This window comes from Cetorhinus maximus, chromosome 8 (genome assembly GCF_964194155.1).
Source record: "Cetorhinus maximus chromosome 8, sCetMax3.hap1.1, whole genome shotgun sequence".
Lineage (NCBI taxonomy): Eukaryota > Metazoa > Chordata > Chondrichthyes > Lamniformes > Cetorhinidae > Cetorhinus > Cetorhinus maximus.
This window is the reverse complement of record NC_135886.1, coordinates 47,474,839-47,496,782: the sequence shown is the minus strand read 5'-3', so window position 1 is coordinate 47,496,782 and position 21,944 is coordinate 47,474,839. Positions and strand designations below refer to the sequence as shown.

At 44.6% G+C, this 21,944-nt stretch overlaps 1 long non-coding RNA gene across 1 annotated transcript; it reads right to left on the bottom strand.

Moving 5' to 3' along the window:
- Positions 1-11,255: 11,255 nt before the first annotated feature.
- On the bottom strand, positions 11,256-21,335 carry LOC144683277 (uncharacterized). The gene is made up of 3 exons (XR_013577219.1): positions 21,190-21,335; positions 18,464-18,530; positions 11,256-12,195 (listed from the first exon to the last, which is right to left on the bottom strand). It is a non-coding gene; the product is annotated as an uncharacterized LOC144683277 (long non-coding RNA).
- Positions 21,336-21,944: the final 609 nt, after the last annotated feature.

Genomic DNA, 21,944 nt, shown 5'->3' with positions numbered 1-21,944 from the left:
AGATTTTGCATCTAGGTGTCGAGTATCGAGCCGAAAGCCCAGACTTGTCCTGGAGGTCCATATGTGGTGAGCTAGCTGAAGGTTCGTTGGATTAAAGCCTCCCAGGTGTCCCTGCCTCCCTGGAGTGTGCCCGGGTCAGCATCTACCCCCTCAGCATTTCCTTGTGCATGCTCATCCTCGGACTCACTGCTGCACTCATCGTGTGCATCCGCAGCCACTGCACCGACGTCTTCATCGTCCACAGTGTCCCCTCTTTCCAGTGCAAGATTGTGGAGAGCGCAGCATGCAACCACTATCACAGAGACACGATCTGGGGTGTACTGGAGTGCGCCGCCTGAGCAGTCCAGGCATCGGAAGCGCATCTTGAAAAGATCGATGGCTCTCTCCACCACAACTCTTGTGGAGGCGTGGCTCCTATTGTACCGCTGCTCAGCTTCTGTTCTTGGATGGTGGAGAGGTGTCATGAGCCACCTTCGGAGGGGATAGCCCTTGTCACCCAGCAGCCATCCATCCAGCTGGGCTGGAGCACTGAAGAGCCCCGGCACCTGGGATGGTCTGAGGATGTAGGCGTCGTGGGAGCTGCCTGGGTACCTTGCACAGACTTGTAGAATCTGCATCCTGTGGTCACACACTATCTGCACGTTCATGGAGTGGAAGCCCTTCCTGTTGACGAAGGCACTGGGCTCACCTACTGGCGCCTTGATGGCCACATGTGTGCAGTCTATAGCACCCTGGACGTGGGGGAGGCCAGCAATGGCTGCCAAGATTCTGGCTCACTCTGTCTGGCTGGCCTGGTCCCAATAGTAGTGGATGAAGGTCAATGCACGTCTGAACAGAGCGTCTGTAACCTGCTTGACACAAGTGTGCACAGCTGATTGGGAGACACCACAAAGATCACCCACCGACCCCTGGAAGGAGCCAGAGGCATAGAAGTTGAGGGCAGCTGTGACCTTTACAGCCACTGGCATGGGGTGTCCACCCACACAGTTAGGAGAGATCTCAGGCCCAATCATCTGACAGACATAGTTGACTGTCCCCCTTGAGAGATGGAGCCTCCTTCGGCATTGCATATCAGACATATTGAGGTAGCTGCTTCGTTGCCTGTACACCCCGGCAGCAGGATAGTGGCATCTTCTGTGGCCCCTTCCACTTGGACTACCTCTTGGCCCTGCGCCCCTGTGCCTGCGCCTGTCCTCCCAAAAGTGGCTCCCTTGGAGGCTGAATGTGCACTCCTGGCCTCCTCCCCCTTCTAGCCCTCCCTTCCTCCTCAGAGGAGCTGCCTCCAGTGGACAGCTCAGCTCCGATTCCCAGGCTAAGGAAAGGCTTCCTGAAACCTGCAGGCCCAGAAAAGATTCCTCACTGCAGAGTGCTGACCTGAAGGTTAAGAGTCCAGAAAAAGCAGTTGGTATGTGTTTTGAAGTACTGCAGATCACACAGGCAAGTTTGAAAAACTTTAAAAAATAAATACTTGATTGTGCACACTCGCGATCCCAGTGAGCCCTCTTATCCCGCCCGTGGATGGGGTTAATACAAATGTCTCCTACCCGCCTGCCCGTTGTGCCCATGCACTGAGCTGAAGATTGCACGGGCGCCGAAAAATTCACGTCGATTGAACACTTAAGGGCCTTAAGTGTCCCGTTAATTAATGGTGGGCATGTGTCAGACATCATTGCGTGCCCGCCCAGCCAAATATCGCGATGGCACGTGGTGATGTCAGGGGCGCTCGCCCGATGTCACCACGCATCATTTTACGCGTGGACATGTGGGGCCCGCCCCCGCACGACAATGGGAAAATTCTGCCCATAGGGCAGTGAACTCCAAAGTGAATTCCTTTTGAGTGAAGAAATTTCTGCTTGTCTTAGTCCTAAATGGCTGACCCTTACTCTGAGACTGTGACCTCCAGTTTTAGCTTCCCCAGCCAGGAGGAATCATCCACCCAACATCTACACTGCCACACCCCTTAAGAATTTTGTATGTTTCAATTAGATCACCTCTTATTTTTCTAAATCCTAGGGAACATAGGTCTAGTCTACTTAATCTCTCCTCATCCTAAGAACCAGTCCAGCAAACATTCACGGCACTCCCTCTAAGGCAAGTATACCCTTCCTTAGGCAAAGAGTCCAAAACTATACACAGTACTCCAGGTGCAGTCTCACCATGGCCTTATATAATAGCATGAAAGCAAAATATTGCAGATACTGGAGATCTGAAATAAAAACAAAGTGTTGGAAAACCTCAGCAGGTCTGGCAGCAACTACGGAGAGAGAAACAGAGTTAATCTTTTGAGTCCGATATGTTAGGCTTCTTTAATCTTATATTCCAATCCCTAAGTAATAATGGCTAACAAACCATTTGCTTTCCAGAGTTTCCTGCTGTACCTGCATGTACGAGACTACCCAATTCCATCTGATTGTCAACATGTTCTAGTCTCTCACTATTTATAAGTTCACTGATTTTCTATTCTTCTTACCAAAATGGCAAACGTCAGACCTCCCTACATTATATTTCATCTTGAGTCCATCGACATTGATTTTTAACTGTAGGCACTGCCATTTTTGGGCCAGATGGAGACAGTAGCCAGGATTCAGCTTGGTTAGTCCAGCAGTCGTCAGCTCCTGTCATGGCACAGGTGGTGTGAACATCCTTGCTTCCCTTGCTTTGGGGGTGATGTAGTCAAGCAGGTGCCAGGGTTTGGAGCGAGGATGTAGCCATGATGTCTTGTATTTGTGTCTCAGTTGGAATAGGGTATTCGTTATGATCCAACCATGTTCTAGGCATTCTGTCAGAAGGAGAACTCCATTGGTGTTAGTTTTCCCTATGTCTTCCTTGCCAATCACAACTTTCCAGAGGTTTTGACCCTCCAAACTTTGGCATTGAAATCACTGAGGAGAATCAGCTTGTCTCCCTTTGGGACACTGGTCAACAAGTGATCAAGGCTGGAGTAAAATTCCTCTTTAGCCTCATCTGTTGCTTCTAGGGTTGGGCTGTACTCGCTGACAACTGTGGTGTACTGTTTCTTGGCTACGGTGAGCCGAAGGGACATAAGGAATTTGTTTATCCCAAAAGGAAGCTCGCTGAGACAGCCAACTAGTTTGTTTTCTATGGCGAAGACAAGCCCACGGAGTGCGCTCTCTTCTTTTGATTTACCTTTCCAGAAGGAGGTGTATCCACCACCTTGCTTGTTGAGCTGGCTGAGCAGTGATGTGCCTCACTCAGGGCAGTGATATCGATGTCATAGTGCCAGAGTTCCTGGGCTAGGGAAGTGGTGCAACGTTCTGTTCCATCGCTGCTGGAGTTGTCCGTGTGAATCCTGATGTTCCAGGTCCTGAAATTCATTCTGAGGGGTGGAAGGTCCCTGTGTGTGGGCTCTTTTAACATGGAGCTGCCGTTGCACACCAGCTATCACATGGTCCTGATGGAGCAAGGTCTTTGTCCAATGGCAGGGGTAGACAAAACAATTGGAGACCAGCTTCTGCTGTACAGATGGAGACTTACACATACACACAATGTTGCCCCCACCCCCCCCTCCAATCCTGGGGCCCACAGTCCAGCTGGTTTGTGGGTTGATGTCGTTGGAGATGATTTGAGTTCGAACCTGCCCCCCTGTAGTGTCATTCTTGCCTGGGCCCTGGTATGGTAGCAACTGTCACTCACTCATCAACCCTCACTCAACTCTCACTCACTCAACCCCCACACATTCACTCACTCATCAAACCTTACTTACTCATTAACCCTCACACCCTCACAACCCTTACTCACTCATCAACCCTCACTCACTCACTCACACAACCCTCACTCAGTCACTCTCTAATGTATCCTGACATTCCTACCTGCTAGTAGAACGTTGGGTTGAGCCCCAGTTTCTCCCCGTGTCTCCCCCGCTTTTCCTTGCTTCCCCTGCTTTCCCCACATCTCCTCTGTGGTCTCCCCGGCCCTCTCTCTCTTCCGGCTCTCCCCACGTCGCCTGGCTCTAGCTCACCGCTCTCTCCCCTCTCACCCCACTCCTCCCGGCTCTCCCTGCACCTGTCAGCGCACGCCACTAGGCCCCAAGCCTGACGCATACATTCACTAACACACACATCTACAAATACACCCCGAACACACATTCACTAACACACACATCTACAAATACACCCCGAACACACATTCACTAACACACACATCTACAAATACACCCTGAACACGCATTCACTAACACACACATCTACAAATACACCCTGAACACACATTCACTAACACACACATCTACAAATACACCCCGAACACACATTCACTAACACACACATCTACAAATACACCCCGAACACACATTCACTAACACACACATCTACAAATACACCCTGAACACACATTCACTAACACACACATCTACAAATACACCCTGAACACGCATTCACTAACACACACATCTACAAATACACCCTGAACACACATTCACTAACACACACATCTACAAATACACCCCGAACACACATTCACTAACACACACATCTACAAATACACCCCGAACACACATTCACTAACACACACATCTACAAATACACCCTGAACACACATTCACTAACACACACATCTACAAATACACCCCGAACACGCATTCACTAAAACACACATCTACAAATACACCCTGAACACACATTCACTAACACACACATCTACAAATACACCCGAACACACATTCACTAACACACACATCTACAAATACACCCCGAACACACATTCACTAACACACACATCTACAAATACACCCTGAACACACATTCACTAACACACACATCTACAAATACACCCTGAACACGCATTCACTAACACACACATCTACAAATACACCCCGAACACACATTCACTAACACACACATCTACAAATACACCCCGAACACACATTCACTAACACACACATCTACAAATACACCCCGAACACACATTCACTAACACACACATCTACAAATACACCCCGAACACACATTCACTAACACACACATCTACAAATACACCCCGAACACACATTCACTAACACACACATCTACAAATACACCCTGAACACACATTCACTAACACACACATCTACAAATACACCCTGAACACGCATTCACTAACACACACATCTACAAATACACCCCGAACACACATTCACTAACACACACATCTACAAATACACCCCGAACACACATTCACTAACACACACATCTACAAATACACCCCGAACACACATTTACTAACACACACATCTACAAATACACTCCGAACACACATTCACTAACAAACACACATCTACAAATACATCCCGAACACACATTCACTAACACACACACATCTACAAATACACCCCGAACACACATTCACTAACACACACATCTACAAATACACCCCGAACACACATTCACTAACACACACATCTACAAATACACCCCGAACACACATTCACTAACACACACATCTAAAAATACACCCCGAACACACATTCACTAACACACACATCTACAAATACACCCCGAACACACATTCACTAACACACACATCTACAAATACACCCCGAACACACATTCACTAACAAACACACATCTACAAATACATCCCGAACACACATTCACTAACACACACACATCTACAAATACACTCCGAACACACATTCACTAACAAACACACACCTACAAATACACTCCGAACACACATTCACTAACAAACACACATCTACAAATACACCCCGAACACACATTCACTAACACACACATCTACAAATACACCCCGAACACACATTGACTAACACACACACATCTACAAATACACCCCGAACACACATTGACTAACACACACACATCTACAAATACACCCCGAACACGCATTCACTAACACACACATCTACAAATACACTCCGAACACACATTTACTAACAAACACACATCTACAAATACACCCCGAACACACATTCACTAACACACACATCTACAAATACACCCCGAACACACATTCACTAACACACACATCTACAAATACACCCCGAACACACATTCACTAACACACACACATCTACAAATACACCCCGAACACACATTCACTAACACACACATCTACAAATACATCCCGAACACACATTCACTAACACACACATCTACAAATACACCCTGAACACACATTCACTAACACACACATCTACAAATACACTCCGAACACACATTCACTAACACACACATCTACAAATACATCCCGAACACACATTCACTAACACACACATCTACAAATACACCCCGAACATACATTCACTAACACACACATCTACAAATACACTCCGAACACACATTCACTAACACACACATCTACAAATACACCCCGAACACACATTCACTAACACACACACATCTACAAATACACCCCGAACACACATTCACTAACACACACATCTACAAATACACACTGAACACACATTCACTAACACACACATCTACAAATACACCCCGAACACACATTCACTAACACACATATCAACAAATACACCCCGAACATACATTCACAAGCAAACACATCTACAAATACACACCAAACATGCATTCACTAACACACACATCTACAAATACACCGCGGTAGATGAATAGTCAATTTCGAGGTTCTAGCAGTGTTGAATTCGGTAGAGAGAGACTGGGAGACCTGCAAAATGGCAATTTGCAGGAATACTGTGTGTGGCTTTTACTTCTGAGTCAAACTTCCAACACTTGCTCTCTCTTAGAACACCCACCAACAGACAGACCCAGGGCAGCTTTTCAGCTCACTTTTAACCCCTTCTTTATATATTCCAAGTGGGAAGCGAATTCACAAATCTGTCTGGGCATTGCTCACAGGGTTTCTTGATGAGATGATACTTATCTCCCATCATGTCCCATTTTCTCTATTAGAGGGAGCAATTAGTTTCGGGATGTCTTTAGAAGTACCTTGTCTGGCAACAGGGTGGGGTTCCATTACCTATTAGGGAGTCACCCTGCAGAATTCCAGCCAGTGGCTTGTGGGCATTTTAAAAAACTCAGGTCTTATTTTTAAAGTCCGTTATTTCCAGATGCAATTCGGCGTTTTTCCTTCATTATCATGACAACCATACAGAGTCAAAGTCAGGGAAACTTGTATCCAGGCTGCATACCAGTTAACTCCCCCCTTTCTCCAATCATCTTTAACCCTTTTTTTGAGCATGCTTTCTTTGACCAACCAGGAATACTTTATATGGCTGTTGCCAACCTTACATATTTATGTATTTAGTACAACATCTCAATGCTCTTACATCCTATGGATTCTTATCTCATAGTGAGTGACATTTACATTCCATTCTCACACAAACTGTTTGCCACAGCCTCTAGGCCCATTCGTTTTGCTGCAAGTAAGCTCTTCTGAAACGTGACATAATTTCCCATGATCCCACTACCTTGGCATCTGCTACTCTGCCGTATTTCTAAGTTTTCCCACTTTGCCATCCTACAAGGAAGGTTATCTAAGAAAGTTAAGTCTTCGTAAACTATAAAATTAGTTTAATTTATTATTCCATGGGATGGGGACGTCACTGGCAAAAGCAGCATTTGTTGTCCATCCCTAGTTGCCCTTGAACTGAGCTGCTTGCCACACCATTTCAGAGGGCCATTAAGAGTCAACCATATAGTTGTGGGCCTGAAGTCGCAAGTAGGCCAGACCAAGTAAGGATGGCAGATTTCCTTCCCTAAAGAACATTAGTGAACCAGATGGGTTTTTACAACAATTGACAATGGCTTCATGGTCACCATTACTGTGACTAGCTTTTCAATTCCAGAGTGAGTTTCTTATATGAGAGTTAGATTTTAACGATTACTATTCTGTTAGTAACCTAATAATCTTGCGATCTTAGCCAGTCTGAGCTGACATTCCCCAAGATGCAAACACTTGTTGCAGATGTGGTCGTCCGAGATCACAATGCTTTCCACAAACTCTCACATGCTGCAGTTCCAGCACAGTACCTGCCCTGCCATCCATTACTAATCCTGTCTTATTTATCTATTTAATTAAAGTTAATGTAAAATAAGCAACTTAACATTTTTTTTTAGTAACTTTAGTAACTGATTTTTTAGATCACTACTTGATCTCTACAGGTAGATTAAATTAAATATTTTACTGTAACCTGCCCTGCTGCCTCTCCTCATGCTGTGTTTTTTTCCTCTGTGTTGTTCAAAGATTTACAGACCAGCCATTTCCCCAGTTCGCTCTCGGCCCTACACTTTTCCAGTGACCTGCCGCCCATTTCCAATATTTTAAGCATCCGCAGTATTTTGCTTTTGTCTCAGTGATTTTTTAGTATGCTGGTCAGGCCTCTTGCATGTTTGGGCTCTACATTATAGCAAATATAAGACCTTAAAGCCTTAGGTAGTGCGCATGTAAATTCACCAGAATAATACCAGGGGTGCAAAACTATAGTCATGAAGGAAGAACTGAAACTCTGGGACTTGTCCCACTGGAGCAGACTGAGTAAAGGGGAGATTTAATGGAGGTTTTTAAAATGGTCAGAGAATGGGAAATTTTTCTCAAGCCCATCAGAAGAAGCAGACAACGCTGGCAATGCTATCACAGCGAGGGTAAGGAGAATGAGCGGTTTTAATTCGCTTAAATGAGGGAAAACACTATTTCTGCAGCTGGCCATTCAATATAACAAGACAAGGAGTGATGTGTAGAAAATATCAGTCGTCTTGTGCGATGCAGATGTAAATCATGGGTGCCCTGCGAAGCAGTGAAGGAACAAGGAGATGACTGAGTAACCACAGCTGCCTGTGTTGAGACCACCTTGGATATCTGATTTCAGCTTTACTGCTCATTTTTTGGTAATGTATTAGAGAATTTCCCCTTTTTGGGTCAGTCACCACTGGGATTTTTTTTACAGGCAAGTGAATTTTTCTTTCCTGGGTATTTTTTGGGGGGGTTTCAGGGAGCTGTTTAGTATTGTTTTGAGCCACTGAATTTCTACTTTTGAAAGGCAGAACTGGGGAAGCTTACACATCAGTTTTGGATGCTGATCTAATATCCAAATAGAGTCTGGATGTCCAGATTTCCTTGTAGATTCTTGAAGTTGGCTTTTCAGTCCATTAGGCCCTAATCTGCTTGATTCTGATTAGAATGGTTGTGGGTATGAAAGGTTATGGGTTTAAGTGATAGTCCAGAGATTTGAGAACATAATCTAGGGCACTGCTCCGGTGCAGTACTGAGGGAATGCTGTAATGTTGTAGGTGCAGTTTTTAAACTGAGGTGTTAAACTGAGGCTCTTTAAGTGAGTGTAAAAGATGCCGTGGCACTATTTGAAGATGCGCAGGGAGCTCTCCCATTGCCCTGACCAATATTTATCCCTCAACTAAAAGCAAAATGCTGTGACAAACCACCGAATGTCCCAAGCCATTTCACAGCCAATGGAGGACTTTTTGAAGTGTAGTCACTGTTGCAATGTAGGAAGCACAGCAGCCGATTTGGGCACAGCAAGATCCCATGAACAGCAATGTGATAATGATCAGATAATCCATTTTTTGAGATGTTGATTGAGGGATCAATTATGGCCAGAACACCGGGTATAACTCCCCTGTTCTTCCTCAAAATACTGTCATGGGATCTTTTATGGCCATCTGAAAGGACAGAAGGGACCTCAGTTTAATGTCTCACCTGAAAGATGGAAACTAGAACATGTTGGAATGCTCTACAGGTCAGATGGCAACTGTCTGAACAAAGTCGTCAACCTGAAACTATGTTTCTCTCTGCTGTAGGCTGCTTGACTGGCCGCATTTTCTGTTTCAATCACCAAAAACACAGTCTATGAAAGGAAGACTTGCATTTACATAACACATTTCATGATCATCGGACGTCTCAAAGTGCTCCACAGCCAATGAAGAGTATTCACTGTTGTAATGTAAGAAACACAACAGCTAAATTGCACACAGCAAGCTCCCACAAGCAGCAATGACCAGATAATCTATTTTAGTGATGTAAATTAAAGGATAAGTCTTGGCCAGGGCAGTGAGATAACTCCCCTGGTAATTAGGAGAGTGCGGTATGAAGGACTTTGTTATGAAATACAATGGCTACATTTCAAAAAGCTCTTCATTTTCTGTGAACTACTTTGGGACATGCTAAGATTGTGACAGGCACTGTGGACGTGCAAGTTGTTTTCCTTTTAAAGAACCAATAGTACTATTTACAGAAAAGCAGGTGTTCTTCTAGTCTTTCAGCCAACATTTCTTCACTCGAGCAAAAACAGATAAACTGGTACCCATCTGCAGTTTGTGGCATCTTTGCTATGCAGAGAATTGACACTGTATTTGGCTGCTTGACAATCATTGCTGTTCACAGTAATTCATTATCCGGGTTTGAGCTGTTTCTGAGAGACACAGTGAGCTGCAATATAAATGCAAGTCTGCTCGGGGTTTATCAGGGATCTAGTCTTTACTTAAACTGTTCCATTTGAAAGAGCCTGTCAGAGAACACTTTGTCCGCATTGTTGTACCTTTTTGTTCCCGCATTCTTAGGGTTAATATATCAGCCTGTGGCAACACCAGGATAGAAGAAAAGTTCAATACTTGTTAAGTGGATCAATCTGTGCCTGACATTAACAAGTGTTCTGTTATTTTTCTGGGAAGAAATTGCACATAATTCCCGTGAGTGGAAAGCTACAGGAAGAGATGTAACGGAGGAGGTAAGTGTAGTATCCCACACTACTGAGGTGATAGGAAACGGAGGGTGGGAGGTCCAGCACCTACAGTTGGTTTGCACAGAACAAGTGCTAATGTTCAAAGATCAGAGTGAAATGTTAGTCTCCTGACACTCCTACTCATTCAGCAGAACGGTAAGCAGTGGAGAACAGGAAACAAGAAATCCATTTTGCAGCCTTCCCATTTATTTTCGGGAAGTTCACCACAGCAAAACGTGTCTTGGGAATCATCCAGAAGCCTAACGAGCAACAACAGAAATCCTAAAAGTGATTCCAAAGTAAAGTATTGAGTCTCTAATACCACAATGATACAGTGCAATTCAATTTTAAGAATCCAGCAAAGGTTATCTTCAGCTACTGCTCTAAGATTCCTCAGTTTTCCAATAGCAATTCCTAGGGTTGATGGACTTTAGGATGGATGTGTCAGCCACTCCTAAACCAATTACTTGTCGAACTGCACTGTTTTAGGCTTGTCCTTGACCCTGACTTTTGGCAAAATCCATCATGGAATTTGAGCAGGGTGGAAATACAGTGGGTGCAATCTAAACCATTAGAGATAGAGTGTTTAAAACAGCTTTATTTGTAACAGAGGAACATGGAAACTGGGTACAAGGTGTCAAAATGCACTGCTGGATCTCCCTGAAACCATAGCTTAACTCGCTGATGCTGGCATTGAAATGTAGACTAGTGTAGCTGTTGAGTGCTGGACAGGGCATAGTTAAGTTGCTGGGGGCTATTGGTGAATGTTGTTTGGAGGGCAGCACATCACAGTTGAATAGTGAAGGTGGGAAGACAGATGAATATTTTGGAGTTTTTATTGTTAATCTACCCCCTGATCTCCAAAGGTTAACAGGACTTTTCCCTCGGTGATTAACTAGATAGGGCTGTGGAAGAAGTGAGCTCGAAGAGTTAGATGTGCCTTTTTCTTGTTCCATGCTTCCTTATGTTCTGATGATCCTGTAGTCCTCTGTTTATGGACATTAACCTGTTGAAGGCTCCAGTATTGCACTAAGGAGTTGTCTCACGCTCAGGATTCCAGCGATGAAGAGAAGGAGATTACCTGATTTCGTATAGAGGAACCTCTTTATTTCTCATTTACTCTCCTCCTCGGGATCCAAATATAAATGGGATGTGACATGTTATTGATTGAATATGTTTATTGATCTTAAAGTTCAATTTATCTGTCAATAGTCATTTACTAGTACAGAACTTGAGTATTGCCGAAAAAAGAGACATGATGTTGAAGCCTTTCATCTTGCACTCATCAGAACTGATTGCAAGATTACCAACAGTAAAGGGAACAACAATTTTTACAGCATGAGGAGAGACTGCTAATTGGTAGAGGCATTGCCATGGAGAATGCAGCAGGGAAGCTGTTGTTCAAATTCAAACCAAGCAGGTCGACACTGGCCAGGGCATTGCCATTGGGAATGAAGCAAGGAATGGCTGTCCCAAATCTTTTGTTTAGTTGAAAAAGGCACAGTGAGTGGGCATGCTCCTTCTGTCTGCAAAGAACAGGGCACTGTGTGTGAATATATGTGGCATGTGTAAATGAGCCACACTGCAAGCCCAACTGATAACCTTAAATTGGTTTTCAGTGTAATTCTTAGCTCAGTCAGGATTGTTTAACAAGTATTGTCCAATCATGGAATCACATCTAATGTTGGACCCTGTGTTTTGAGTTTTGCAAGCACAGGCTGGTTGGGTACGGTCAGTAATTTGCCTGTTTTGCCAATTTGTCAATTCTTTAACCAGACAAGCCTGAGCTGGTACAATGATAAATTGAATATGGAGCTTTGGTACTTTCAGGCTCTTTGGTCAAGTTTGCTCTAAGATGACCGCAGTAATGCCTCTTTCAGTTGCCAGGCTTTGACTCTTGCCAATTGGTGCCTGTATTAATTACCTGGCTTAGGTAAGTAGATCTCTGCTTGTGGGACAAAATGGAACATACCTATATGAATAGCTCAGTAGTTTGGTTTGAAGGCTCTTAAGTTTTCTAATTGTTGTCCATTCATGTGAGACTGACCAAAAACATAAATGATTTTATTGACCAGCCCAATTTATTCAGTGGAGAGGGCATCTCCTGATGTTCCACTAGATGGCAGCAAAGCCTTAAGAAGGAAGAATGCCAACCTCTTTGCTGCTGTTGGAATCCGACTGGTGGACAAATTTGTGTCAAATGAAATTAAACAAAAGCCCTGTGTTTTTAAAAATCTCTTGCTATTTTTCCCCCTGTCCACACCTTAATGCTCATGTTTAAAGAAAGCGGCATTTAGTTATGACGCAGTGGAGCAATTCTGGCAACTTAAATCATAATTATGAAACTTCATTTAAATAGCAAGATCTGTGAGAACGTATTATAGGGCCCGAGCTCCAGGGCATCGTATTTGGGGGGGGTACCCCAGAGATGCGCTGAGGAACACCATGCCCGGAAGTTCCCAGGTAAGGATTGCACAGCAATTGCCTGGGAAGTGCAAACTTCTGATGGGCAATTGTGATTTTAATCACAAACTTCAGATGGTTCTGACTATGTTACAGCAATAGTTACCCAGAAACAGTTAGAATGATTAAAACCACTTCTAACTTCTGGGTAACTATTGTACAGACCCACACTAACCACCCCCCCCCACCCCCCGCCCCCAGCAATGGGATTCCCCCCCACCCCCCGCCCCCAGCAATGGGATTCCCCCCCACCCCCCGCCCCCAGCAATGGGATTCCTCCCCACCCCCCGCCCCCAGCAATGGGATTTCCTCCCCCGCCTCCCCCCCCTTCCCACCCCCCCCACCCCGCCCCCACTTCCACCGCAGGATTCCACAATTAGGACTTTCAAAAGGGAATCGGATAAATACTTAAAAAGCAAAGAAAAATTGCAGGGCTTTAGGTAAAGAGCAGCAGTGTTCTTAATTGGATAGCTCTTTTATAAAGTCAGCACAGGTGTGATGGGCCGAATGGACTCCTTCTGTGCGGTAAGATTCTGATTCAAGAATTTCATCAGACCAACAGACTCTCCAGCTCATGGCCTCAGAAGAAATGAGTAACTGGAGCAAAATTATTCCCTTTGAAGTTAGGAAGGACGTAAAGGAGATCAAATGCATTGGGTTGTCAAATATCAACTGAACTTAAAGCTTAAGAGATGTTTACTGTCTGTTTCCAAACATTAATGGAAACAGGTCCATCAATTTTAATGGAAGAGTTTCCTGATACAAGACAATGCACCTTTGCACATGATGTTAACCACTTGATCCCACTTTGACAGGTTTCAGTTAAGTGATTTGCATTCACTTTACAATCAAAAAACACAAAATTATCAATTTTCTCAATGAAGTGATAAGGGTGTTTCAGAACAGGCAATATTACAATGGATGACTTTAAGCAACTCAATATGAATCGGATGATGGAACAGGATAAGAGTGAATGTTGGCAAATGGAGAGCAGGAATGTTTTGTGACATCGTGAATTAGGACAGGCAGTGCCTATCTTGACATCATGTTCTGCTAGTGACCCTTAAAAGGATTAACTTTAAACAAATGAGAAGTGTCTTAAGGTGGAGCAGTTTGTTAACATTTCATTATGATCAATTTGTGCATCTGTTTAGGGCCATTTCCTTCCATGGCAGGTGGGCTCTCATTTGCCCGCCACACCGTCACCTCGCCGCTGCCTCATACCAGGCACCATATTTAAACTGCTTCCAGCCCAGGACCTTCTGCACAGAAGACATGGCCCCAAAAGGCAAAAAGACTGCAGCCCCCCCGATTCAGTAACATGTCCCTGGAGCGTCTTTTGGATGCCGAGAAGGCTTGCCGCAATATCCTCTACCCCGGCTCTGGGCAAAGACCAGCAAGCAAGATCACCAAACCTGCGTGGAAAGTGGTGACAGTGGTGGTCAGTGTCAATGCCCTGCAAAAGAGGACAGCCACCCAGTGCCGCAAGAGGATGGATGATCTCCTCCATTCCACCAGGGTAAGTCACTCTTCTCATCACTCTCAACTCACACACTCACAAACCCATCACACATCCACAGGGATCTCACACCTCAAGGGACAACACCACTAACTCTCTCACACACCCTCACACCTCCATCAGGCTCATGTCCTCTGGAGCTCGTGCCCTAATCCTGTCCATGGCTCCTCTCACCACACAAACATTCCATGCAGTACCATGTGTCCTGCTCACACTCTCTCCATCTGTTTTCATGCAGGAGAAGCTGACTCACATCAGCAGGGAGAGGTCCCAGACCCGGGGTGGAGTGGCCCACAAGGCCCCTCACTCACTTTGAGGAGCGTTCCATCTGACTGGTGAGGACGTGGACCGTGCCTGCAGCAATGGTGAGGTCAGCGGTGAACACCCACGTGAGGATCCTGCACCACATCATCCCTCTCTCAACACAACTGTGAGTGCTCTCTCTCCTGCTTTAGCCTTTGCTATCCTGCGCTAATTATCTCTACTTTGGTTCACAGGGAGATCTACCAAGTGACCGACACCCTCAGCCAGCCAGTCCCTCAGCTCCATCAGGTCCTCACCTCCAGCCAAGAGGACACCTCCTCCATTGAAGAGCTGGAAATAAACAGCCTGGAAGACCCGACATAGTGCTTACCCACGCCCTCCACCAGCACAGAGACACACGCCTCAGTGGGACCTAGATCTAGAGCAGGTTCGGGTTCACAATCTCGTGTCACTGCATGTACGTGTGTCCACAGCAGGATGAGGCAGGTTTATCCAAGCTCCCCGGCAATCAGAGGACTGCTGGGGAAGAGGCATCTGTGAGGCCTGAGTCAGGTGATGAGCCTCGGGACTTGGCCTTCCAACTCACCATGGAGAGTCAGCAGAAGATGGGGGAACATTGTGCAGGCTGTTGGAAGCCCTCAGCAGAGTGGCACACGAGTCAGAGGAGTGCATTTGCCTGCTCCCTGATGAAGTGATGCCCGCATGTGCGCTTATGGAGGTCTCCATGGGGAGGATGGCGGATGCCATGGAGGTCCTTGTCCAGCAGAACGTGGAGATGTGTGCAGAGCTGCACGCCATCGCGGTAGCCATGGATGAGTTCCTGCAGTGGCAAAATGAGAGGGAAACAGGGCACCTCAATGTCCCTCCAGGTGCTCCTTCCCCTCAAGGAGTCAGGCCGGGGCTCTCACGCACCCGATGGGAGAAGGAGCGGCAGCTGGTAACCTCAGGTCATCCACTCAGGAATCTCAGAGGCTGTCCTTTTCCTCCGAGCCCCCTTTGCGGTGACCCCCTCAACCTCATCCTCCGTCACCGCAGAGGGAGCAGCTGGCCAACAGGAGAACAGCCAAAGCAAGCCAGGACCCTCAAGGCCTCGGCTCTCCAGAGGACACGCACCAAAGTCACCAGAGGCAACAGGGCCAACCATTGCACAGGCTGTCTCCACCCCTGCTGTGGATGTCAGGGCAGCACCTAGAAGAAGTGGTAGGCCTAGAAAAGATAAGAAATTCTAATACAAGTGGTTGCACGGGTGAACACATTTTTGTCACTTTATAATCTGAAAATATATTCACTCCCAATGAATAACGTGTAATGGTGTCTATCAGCTTCATTGACAGGCTTTGTGAGTCCTCCCCCTGCATCCAGCCCCCACTCCTATCACACTGTTCTGCACCGGCATATTTTCCCACCGATGTGGGTGGTAAATTTGATGTAGGGCGATGATTTCAGCGAGCAGGGCTTATAATGCAATGCAGATGTATTAAAATGAAGTTCCTGACGTCCGGTGGGGGGATACGCAGCCCGCCATTGACAGGCAGATCAGACGGTTGCAAACTCTTTTCATGACATTGTGAAATTAATTCTTGGCCTTCTTGCCATGTTGTCCGCTCACACCTGCCAGGATGCCCATTGCCAACAGGCACGGAAAATTCCACCCACCCATGTGGGCTGACACTGGAATAATGGTCACTTGGGTGAGTTGCAGTGGAACATACCTAGTGTGACTTGCAGCCTTAGGGAAAGGAGGGGAGAAGGTTAGAGGAAGGGTGTAGAAGTAAGGTTGAAATATCAGCAAGCACAAATCTGTTCAAATCCATGAGATAATTCTCTATCAGCTATTAAAGGTAGTTCTGGAATAGTCCCGAGGTTTGACAGATTGTTGGTTTAGCCTGAGTGGGAAAGAAAATGTTTTAATTGAGCCTGTTAATTAGCTGACCTGTGTGGGGGGTGGGGGGGGGGGTTTAATTATCAATGTCATAGTAATCGATGAGTGGTCCAAAAGCTGAATATTTGAATATTTAAATCTTTTGCATGGTCACTGGAACTTGGGGAGCTAATAAAAAGCAAATGGGGGCAATGTAATTGGATAATTTTATTTTAAAAAGTGCCTGTGAGCTTGTTACCTCCTCATAACTTAATAATATAGCTGGAATTTTAATGTAATATAATAATATAGCTGGAATTTTAATGTAATATAATAATATAGCTAGGTTTTTTTTTAGCTAATAGATGTACTAATAATGTAACAAAATGCTGTGATTCAGAGTAACTGCCAGGAGTTGACAGCAATGAATACAAAACATTTATATCCAAGACTTAACAATTAACGCAAGCTGAGATTTTCCACCATATTCGACTCGCTAAGGTTTGAATAATTTGTAAAGATGGGTGATGGGAAATTTCTTGCTCTCTCCTCTCAGTCTGTGAAAACTCCCCAGCAGCGCGGACATAAATTTGGTCCTTGCAAACTTGGGTTGCAGCTGGATGTAACATTTCGAGTAGCGCGGTACACGGGTGAAGTACCAGAAAGCACAAGTCTGTCACTGGTAGTGGCAACACTGGGAGCAATTTGAAGCAATGAATTAAGAGGCTGTTTTCCACACCTCAGAACGTATTGGCTTTGTCACTAGGTTATTGATATCAACATACTGAATCTGCCTGGTGACAACATGGAAAGGTGGGATTGGGGTTCTGTAATTTCGGTAACCTGCCTAAGTGACTATTTGCTTTTTCAGCTGCCTGCACTGTTTCTCCAGGAATTCTGTCAATGTTATGGTGGGGAATCAGAAGAACCCCTGTGGATATTCTAGACAATGATGTTTGAACTCAGAGGGTAAATTGGAGGACTTCTTCAGTACACCTATGTTGGTAATTCTCTCAGTTGCTGATTCCCAGCTCTGGCCACAGTTTGACTCCATCGTGACTCCTGGTACCTCACCCTAAGCTGCCCTTCAGCAGCTACCAGCTCACAATCATCAACAGGCCATTGGATCAAGAGGAGCATCGATGCTCAGCCTGATTATCTCCTTACCAGACATCTAAACATCTGCACATTTTCCAGTGTCGTCAAAGTGCTACAATGTGGAAAATATTCCCAGAGCTCCCAGACATGTGCATGGAATAAACCCAAAGAGGAAGAATGCTGGGAATGAGTTATTCAACTGGAACTTGTAAGAATGCACGAGTAGTGTTTAAATCTTGTACTATGCTCCTTGAGACTCCTAAGTAGTACTTAGCTGTTTAACACCCTCTTTAGCTAGGTAAATGGGAGCTCAAGCACAGAGAGGAAATCAGATGACTTATCTGTTTTCTCCAGTAGACAAAATAAGCAAAACTCCACCATTTGTTATGAATTCCGTAAGTATAGAGTTCCCACCTGAAGGAGAGTTATACAGCCTCGAAACATTAACCCTGGTTTTCTCTCCACAGATACTGTCAGACCTACTGAGTTTTTCCAACATTTTCTGTTTTTATTTCAGAGTTCCCGCCTGTTGTGCTTTACATTTGTGTGTTAGACAATGCATTAATGCGGACATTGCCAATGTACGTACCATTCTCACCCACTGTCTTGTCTGCCTTTTAGCAGCTTCAGTCATGCTTTCCTGTAGTTTCTTCTTACTGATTCAAAATGGAGCTGAAAGAGGTGGTACTGTTAATTGTATCAATTGAGGCTAAGTACAAACAGGTGGAAGGCATTGATTTGACGGTTACTTGAGCACATATAAAGAGACACTTACTGACATATGAGTAGAGTGAATCAGGAGATATATACCTGTCATGTTTCACTCTGTGAGTAAATCTATTCCAAGTAAAGACTGGCACTGGTTTCTTCCTACACAAACTGGCTAACAGGAGTATAACAGTCATTGTGCTCAATGTTTATCCTGCCTGTTGGCATGTCCCCACCATGACATAAATATCCAGAATGCACACCTAAAAGGAAAGGGGCTGCATGTACATGGGAATGCCATTGCAACCAAGTTCCCTTCCAAGTCACATACCATCTGACTTAACCATGTGTAGCCAGTGTTTCATTGTTTCTGGGTGTTATGACCATAGCCGGTGTTAATTGCTACCCAAACCATATCCCAGGGGGAAGCTTGGCTTACAGGTCACAACATTTTTTTTGTATTCTGAAAATGAGAAAAAGATGTATTGATCTCAGCAGCAAGAATTCCAATAACACTGCTGGGATTTTAAAAATTAAAAGAAAAAGTTTTATTAACAAGAATAAAAGAAGTTTAAGCACACAAGATTACAGTTGCACAATTAAGGTTAGTCTTACAAACATTCCCCCCAAAAAGACTCTCCACTTGGTCAGACCCACAAGTAAACGCCTTCTAGGCAACACTCCCTTATAGATGTTTAACTAGAAGAAATCCAGAAATATTACGCAAGGCAAACTGCTGTAGCTTCAATAAAGGCATACCAAATAACCCATAACTCTCTTCCTCTCTGCTGTGAAAATCCAAACTTTGGAATAAAACTGCTTTTTGTAGCTCAAGACTTTTCTGGCTTGACTAGATTCAAACTGCATCTCCTCTCAGCCCAGAGCTAACAGTTCACAACTCAGCAGCTCAAACAGCTCCAGCAGCTACCTCAGCAGCTCAAATAGCTATATCTCAACAGCTGAATGTTAACTCTAAAATATCTTTTATCCCCTTTCATCTCAGGTTCCATTGTTTTCACACCTCTTTGAAACGCAATCCCTCCAAATATAAAATCTTTTCTGTCTGCATCTTGTCTTTGTTTTCAGGTCAGTAAAATATAATAGCCCCACTTCTTGTTTACCTATGGAACTCCTGCAAGATGCAAATATGTTTCTTGATATCTCTGACTCCCCTTTGATATTCAAACAAACTCTGAACTTACCTAAAAATTCAAACATTAGATCTATTTATTTGTACCTCAAACCTAACACCTCTATCCTTTTCATGTTTCAACCACCCAGATAACTTGTCCCCTATTAAACTCTGCCTAGCTTAATTAAATCATGCACATACACGCACATATACACACACACACCTTTCCACAGAATAACACAATATTCCCCAAAAATATAAAAAAAAACATTCTTTTCTTTTCTCACATCGGTTCAAAATTCTGCAAACTCCCTACTTCACAGCCCTGTGGATGTACCTACACCATATGTTGTGGAGGGATTCAAGAAGGTGTCTCATCGCCACGTTCTCAAGGATAATTAGGGATGGACAATGTAACATAAGGGTCTGACAGATATAGGGTTAAGGTGGGAGTGAGTACAGTATAGCCCACACGGTGATGTGAGAGAGCACACAACCCACACCCAGGGTCAGTCTCAGGTTGGACAGAGCTGTGTGTGCCAGCAAGCATGGAGACAGCTTCTTCAAGTGTATGTGTAAATTGTTCTAACAGTCATTATAGACTTATAGTTAAACTACGTATGACTATGAGGACTTCTTCAGACCTACTTAATTGTAACCAACACCCTACAACAGACAATATATGCTGGTCTTGTCCAAGACATTAGATTCCTGAATTATTTCAACAGTGGTAGGTGCTTTTAAGTGACTGAGGGATGTGAGAGGATTGGGCAGCTACTGCTTGTACAAGACAACCTCTGTTTAACCGGAGGTAATGTTATAGCATTGGCATAGACTTCAAATATTTACAGCTAAAATCTAGAGATAGAGGTTTATGGGCCACCACTTTCTGATATGGCCCTGGGTGATAATGAGGTGTATCTTGCTTATCATTCATCTTATTGAGTTGAATTTCTAGGAATAATTTCCTCGATACCCATTTTTGGCATGTGGGCTTCACTGACCTTTATTGACCATCTGTGGTTTCCCTAATTCTGATACAAGTGGCTTCCTTGGCCACTTCAGAGTCAACAATGATGGTGTGGGGATGGAGTCATTTATGGAGAAAACCAGGTAAGGATGGCAGGTTTCCTTCCCTAAAGGTCTCTAAAGTGAAGCGGTGTGTTCTGTACTAACAATCCGACGGCTGCATGGTCACTTCTTTAAATTTCCAAACATTTTAAAAAAGTTGAATGCAAATTCTCAAACTGCCACAGTGGGATTTAAACTCCTTTTACCCTGGATTGTTAATCCCGTAGCATAACCACTGCATTATTGTACTCCGATAATCCGTTTGTGGGGACTAGGGTTGGCAGGGCAGGGAGAGGGGTGGGGGGTCTCATTTCATGTGCTTGTAGCCTGTAGCACTTTTATTTCTTATCCAACAATAATAAGAAGACAAAGAATAAGCCAGCAAAGTATGAACTTGTTCTCACTTCCACATTATCATTTCCTTCCGGTTTCCTGCCCTTTGCTCAGCAAGGTTGACTCTCAGCAGCGAGCCTCCGGCCCAACCATTCTCAACGTGTGGTCAGACATTAAGTGTTTGGCAGACTCCTCATCCGATGTCCCTGTTGAGCTGAGTCTGGCTCTCTTCTCACAGGAAGCCTTGCAGCAGGAGTCACTGAATAGTGATCAGGAACAGGAACCTTGGCCAAATTCTCATTTCTGATCTCATAGTTCCAGCTCGTGGGAGTAAAGACCAATTACCAGATTGCCACAGCTGAGCCCAGTGAACTGAACAGAGAGACTGATCCTCGACCCTACTGCTCCGTGTTCCTCTAGTGTTACAACTGGCTGTGCATTTACCCCAACGGGAGAGATTACATTCATTTTCTAAATGTGGGAGCTTCTGATTTCGGAGAAACTGAAATTTGTCGCATCTATGTAATAAAGTCTTAAAGAAAAATGTGGACAGCACAGATTCTAGACACAAGAATATTCACTTTGATTTTCACAAAGTAATTCAGAAAAAGAAGCTAAATCTGTAATTAGATCTCTCTTCATTCTTCTGATCAAGGATTTTGCTCAGATTATGTATTTTCCAGCTCCAATCCCTCACTGCCTGTGCTCAGTATAAGCTTTCTTTTATTAACCAGCCTAAAGCACCCCATATTGTATCTGCTTATTGGCACAAGCTGCTTATCTCCCTCCCCAACCCCCCAAAAACAGCGTTCTCAATGTGGAGAAT